The following is a 6,697-nucleotide window of genomic DNA, read 5'->3' as shown; positions in this document are numbered from 1 at the left end:
TTTAGATATTTGATCGACTGGGATGACCACATTTAAGGACTAGGTAATTTTTTTATTGATGTCCCATGGGAGGTTTTCTTCCGTTTGTTCCTTTGTAATAATCGTAAGCAATAAGAATCGGAATTTAAGCAATATGTCAAATAAATAAAGATCATTATGCCCTAAAAGTTGGTATAAATCTGATAATTAATACCAAAACTTTTGACGTTATGATTAAATATTGATCAGGTATGATATGTTTCGAGTTATGTTGTCATTGATTATATAGAACTATGGTAACCATTGAATTGTTTGTAATCACATTTGGTATCTTGAAGGGTGGTTGTAGAGGTGGTTGTCAAGGTGGGTGAAGAAGATAAGGGGTGAGAGATGGTGATGTGATGATCGATCATGGTTGCTCTTGTTCAAGTCTTCTTTTATTTCCAAGATATCATCAAGTATGTGATGTAATCAACAACTATTTTGTTTGTTTTTTTGAATTCACATGCAAAATTTCTAGTTCAGATATTAGATCATCTCTTGAATTTGTTACCCCATTTTGCATAATTCCAATTAATGTGTGGAATGTTGGAAACAAGTTGGTGTTTGTTGGAAATGATATTTTTGAAAAATTTGTTTTGTATATTATGCAAATCAAAGAATCTCTTTTGTTTTTTGGGTCAAATATTCGTATGTAGTATGCGATCAGTTGTGGTAGGGTAAAAATGTTATTTTTTATTAGTCAGTGCATTCAGTCAGATATACAATCAAACAACATGGTTTCTTACTCACTCAGGATTTCTTACCCAGACAGACATTTCCCAGTGAACACTTTATCAGTCAGAAACTATCAAATGGGGCCTTAGTCAGATGCTTTGAAGTTTTGGTGTAATAAAAATTTTAAGGGGCATTTTGGACTTTTTCTAATTTTTTTCCAAGAAATTGTTTTTTTTTTCAAGAAAGCTTTTTCAATTTAATTGTACTATATGTTACTCCTTTTAACAACGTGGGCTTTTGGAGAAATAAGGAGTGGTTACCGATTAAGTGTATACAAAACTTCTATGTTTGTAAATTAATAAAAAAAATTAAAATTATTAATAATGTTTTTTTTTCAACCGTGGTTTCCATGGGTTTAAACCTAGTTATTCAATAATGAAAGATATAAATAAAATTAAATAAAACTAAAAGGGTTAAATTTCTAAAATATGAAGATTATAAATGAAATTATATAAATGATTTTAGAAATAATCGATAGAAAAAAAAATGGTGGGCCTCCCACGGTCCCACCAAAAAAATCTATGTCTAAAAAGATATTTAAAACAAACCTATTTTTAAAACATTTTTTGAAAACTAATGGAGTCACAAACACCCGATGCAAAGGAAGACTTGGGAGAGATGGAAAAATCGGCCCTCTAGGGTTTCTTAATCATAGATCTGATTTTCCTAAGACTAGGGGTCTATTTATAGTTGTGTGGGCTGCTAGGGTTTCAGGTGGAAACCCTAACTCTCTGCTTAGGCCTTAAGCAATCCATGGAACCCTTCTAGAAGGCCCCTTGGACAAAATCCTTATGGGCTTCCCATAGATTTCGTCCAACCCCTTCTATTGGGAGTCCATGGCCCAACCAGCAACTATTAGATAATTACAACAGCAGTCCCCTTTATTTAATCAGTCTCTTTTGACCACCAAATTAATTCCAAATTAATTTCTGATCAATACTAATTAAATAATATGATTTCCAAATAATATATTAATCTTGTAATATATTAATAAAATCATTTTTAGTACGAATTTATTATTCATATAATAAATTCTACTCTCTCTCCTCTTGTCATCTTATTAAGTTGCATGGGTGAAGGCAACCCAAAAGGACCATGCTCATAATCGGGTCAAGTACATACCAAAATAGTTATGGGCTTAGACACCTAATCCAACAGTCTCCCACTTGGATAAATCTAATAACTATTTTGCAAGTACGACTTCAGAACCTGATCAACAATCGTAGCTTTCAAAAGCCGTTGTCAATTCTGATCTTATTAGTGATGCGTCCTTTAGATAAGGGATCATATACTCCTCCATTCTAGATATCATATAAACATGAGACATGGATTATAATCATTCTCTCCGTCTATATGTTGTTTCCCGATTTCCGATTTGTGACGACTGACAATAGAATACAATTGAACACATCAACTTAGTCCAGGCTTGGCCAAGTGCTTAGGGTGTCATCACTAAATCGTCGAGGGGCCCACAGATATCGCTTTTATCCCACATTGTGTAAAAGGAATGGATAAACTTCGACTCAAATGTTTGCTTGTATTTTCTCATGAAATCGCACACAACACTATGTTTTATAACACCAAGTTACTGGTGCGTTTACATATGTCAATGTGCAACCGACTTGCAAACTACAACTCACACGTCTCGGTTTCAAGAATATAAGATATTATCGTCTCACTAATCACTCGTGATAAAATCCATGAAGTGATTCAAGTGAGCATAGGTTTAATCCAATACTCAAATCTTATTTCAGGAGTACTCATGAACACTGCAGCAGACTTTTGCTATGTCTAAACGCTTTAGACAATCTACAGTCGGATTCATGACAGTCTAGCTTCAATACCTATTTCCAAAGTATTTATCGACTGTGGATGGTTTGAATAATCTTATTATTCGGGAAGTCAAAACATGCAAAGTGAAACACAAGAATAATACTAATCCTATATGGCCCCAAACTTTTGAGTATAAATAAAATACCTTTATTTAATCACCATATTGATTACTCATTATTCATTGTATAATGTTTCGGATAGTCAACTTATTACTTGAATTATAACAACAGTTGTCCCATGCTCCAAGCATGCACACTATGTTTACCTATGATCCTTACTTTGTGAAATAGATCTATTGAACACATTCCAACGATACTCATTTCACAACTCCTAATCCCTGTCATAAGTGTAAGAATACCAAATTCTTACCACTATTAGAATATGTTAGATTCTAACATTTTATGCAACGATCATTTCGTAATGTCACAGCACCAAAGCCACGAAGACTTTGCCAATGATACTACAAAGTGATCTATTGGAGATTGTTACAAGGCAATTCCATAGATATGAAGTCTCACATTCAAAGTACATTCCTTTGAACATCCTTCTTGCATAAAAGTTTTTAATCTAGACATAAATTCTTAACGTCCAACTCCCAATATTGAAACATGTCCATATTTACCATATGACAACTCATTATTAATAGAATCTTATCTATTGATAATAATGTCAATACGTTACATCTGATACTATACTTCCAACTGCCCACAAGCAACCAATCCTTGGCGAATCTTAGATTGTCCTTGATAGTTGTTTAATTTAAAATTAGTCATATCTGGTTCTGGTCCTTTTTCCCTCTTAATGCCCTAGGCATTTGGAAATTTTAGAACATTCGAATATTACAGCATATGCAATCGATCCTATACCCGAAGCGTATTGGACACGATTCATAATGAAAAACGTGATACTTTATCAGTTTCTTGCTGCCATATATAAAATTCCCTTATGTTGAATGATTTCAACATAACATTTATATATGTCATTTGACTAAATTTGATTAAAATTTCTCGATCTAAGCTTTTAGATTTGAAATGAAGTATAATCTTCTCTCCCTTAATTATAGCAAAACAACTTTTTAACCCCTGCAACTTTGCAAAGTGAAACTTTTTGTTTTCTATAATTAATATTGCTAACTTGCAACACGTAAAATAATAATAATGCTCCCACCAACATGATAATTATATCCATACCAGCATAACATTTATGCTCCCACTAGCTTCGACATGTATTCAAAAAAACAGTTGGACTTCTAGAAATCAATACTTATTGACTTCCAAATTCATATTTCTAATACGATATGCTTCGATAAGCCTTTATCTAAGCTTCTCAAACGCATACACATTTCCTTAGATAGCTCATATGTATGTCTAAACTAATTCAGGACTTATAGCAATAAGTCCTAAATGTTTAGACTAATTGTCAAATCTCACAATTCGAACTATGAAGAGGGATGTCGTAATCATAATCGAATTTGAGAACGCAAATATCACAATTGCTATCTCCTGAAAATCTCTCTTAGTGAAAGCGTTTCCTTACAATCACTTTCATGAAACGGAGAGAAACCTTATAACACTTAGATTTTATGGTGTATGTGCTCTTATCCATGTGAATTTGTCATAACCATAATCATAAGATAATGTTTGTGATAAATCCAAACTCTTATGGACAGAACTTGTTCATTCTTTATTTTTTGCCATCAAGGGTCCTACCATTACCTCAAAGTTATTTAACAGCTCACCTATACTAGTCAATGCACTTTCGTTGAACAAGGTGCTGTCCTTTATGCAGTCAATTGAGAACTCGTAGAACTCATATGCATAAGTAACTTTACTGGAATGTCATAGAAACAAAAATTGTGTCAACACGATAGGTTACAAACCTCAAGTCGTGTGCTAGTGTTTAATAGGTTTACTCTTGATTAGTTCTTGAACCTTTTCAAGATCATTTAGACTCCCACTGACCTCTTGACATATAAGTTTCTCTTGTCAAGAAACATTTCTTGACAAACAAATATTCAGGAGTTAGTGAGGATTCCTATCAAGACAAACATTACACACAATTGGTCTTAGTTGGTCTTTGTCTTATCCAAGATATCACAACTTACCAATTTCAAACGTGCAAGAGTAAGAAAAACATTTTTCTAATCCACATTTGATGAGTGTGTTAAAACTTCTTAAGATGTGTCACTCAAGTCACAATCTTGGAGTACGACTCTAAGAATTGTTTTTGGAACGAAGTATGACTCATCCTTTTGATTTAATAATTTCAACAATTCCCGATTCTTCTTCTTATCCATACTAGTGCACTAAGATTTACTTAGAGGATCAATTGTGATATGGTTTCATAATCAATGAGACGATCATAACATGATACAAAAGTACTCTCCCTTCTTTCCAGATTGGAGAAACCTTTTATCTTTCTGCCTTATTGATTCTTCTTATTCGTTCTGCCATACATTGAAACTTTTCAATGATTCAGAATTACACTTAATCTTGTAAGCATAACCACATTTACTAGACTTTTAGTAAATCATGACGAATAATTTTATTGTTCTTTGTGGCAGATTTGACCTAGCGCACAACAATGCGTACTAGATCCTTTATTCCTTCACTTGACTCAAATACTTATGTGAACAAGGAATTAGTCTTAATTTCCCAAATACGATGGTTCTCATTCATCATACAATACATGTCACATGATTCCAAGTTTCTGTCCAATTGAAACTTGGGCGATAGGAATCTTTCCTTACTTAGAAAATTACGACACTACCATAAATAACATAACTAAGAATCACATCCACTCAATATTGCTTATAATAGAAATACACAAGCATCAATTTTAACAAATGACATTGCAAGGAGATATAAATAAGACAAAACTCAAAATTTATTTTATTTATAAAAAGGTGCGGAAAACTTGTCCTTACAACGCAAATTTCAAATGAAAACTATGTTATTACATATTCCAAAGCAATCTATCATAACTCTAAGCAACTCAAAAATCCAATCCTCGAATCATGCGATCGAAATCCATTTCTTCGTGATTAGACTCAGCTCACTCTTTCTTTAAGCTTCCTCTCTTTTCTTCGATCCTACAAAACATCAAAATGCAATCTTATCACATCATGTATTAAGAATAAAAAAAATAGGAACTTAATAGAGTTAGATAGTGGATTTTACCTGAAGCAGAGTCATACAGACTCTCCCATCTTCGCGATCCTTCAGATAATTGCGGCAGCTTCGTAACCAATGCCCCTTCTCTTGGCAATAGAAACAAGTGGACTTCTTCGGAATAGCACACGGGACAATCTCAGACTCAGGCTTTCTCTTGCGTAGAGAAAACTTTTTTGGACTTCCAATGTTGCCATCAATGTCCATAGAAGTTTGGGAGGTTGACTTACCAGACACATTTGCTTTACCATTCCGCCAAATCATTGCTGATTCAGCAGCAATAAGCAAATAAGTCATATCAATGAGGGTCACGTCGTGATCCATCATATAGTACTCTCTAATGAACTCACTATATGATTCGAAAAGTGATTGAAGAACCCAGTCAACAGCCAACTTCCTCGGGAAAACAGCACCCAACATTTTCAACCTGTCAATGTGTGACTTCATCTCCAAGACGTGTGCACACACAGACTTTCCATCTTCATGTCTTTTTGCCAATAAGGCTTGAGTGATATTGAACTTTTCAATCCTTCGAACTTGTGGGTCTGGGAGAATTATAGGAGGAGGTGGAGGAAGTGAAGCATGATTCTTATTTCCATGATCCAATCGTGGAACATCATTTTCATGTGGAAAGCTTTTTCCAAAAGGTTTGGGAAGACCATAGTCATTAGATTTCGACATCTACAAAACGGGAGAAATTCAAGTTAGTTGATTGAGTCCTTAATAACACACCCAAATGAGATATTAAGGCTAGGACCCAACACAATATTCTTCAAGTTGGAAGAGGGATGCCGTAATCCAATTTGCAGAACATTGGAAGGTATGTAAATGACGATTTACCAATTTCCACCATGAAAAACGAAAATTTTAAGGTTCAAGTTTTAAATGAATTGAAACTCCGAGATCTTTAGAGATTCATTGAAATTTTCAATGGCATG

This window comes from Lactuca virosa, chromosome 8 (assembly GCF_052849685.1).
Source record: "Lactuca virosa cultivar CGN04683 chromosome 8, Lactuca_virosa_CGN04683_v6, whole genome shotgun sequence".
NCBI classification, from domain to species: Eukaryota; Viridiplantae; Streptophyta; class Magnoliopsida; order Asterales; family Asteraceae; genus Lactuca; species Lactuca virosa.
This window is presented reverse-complemented; position numbering follows the sequence as displayed.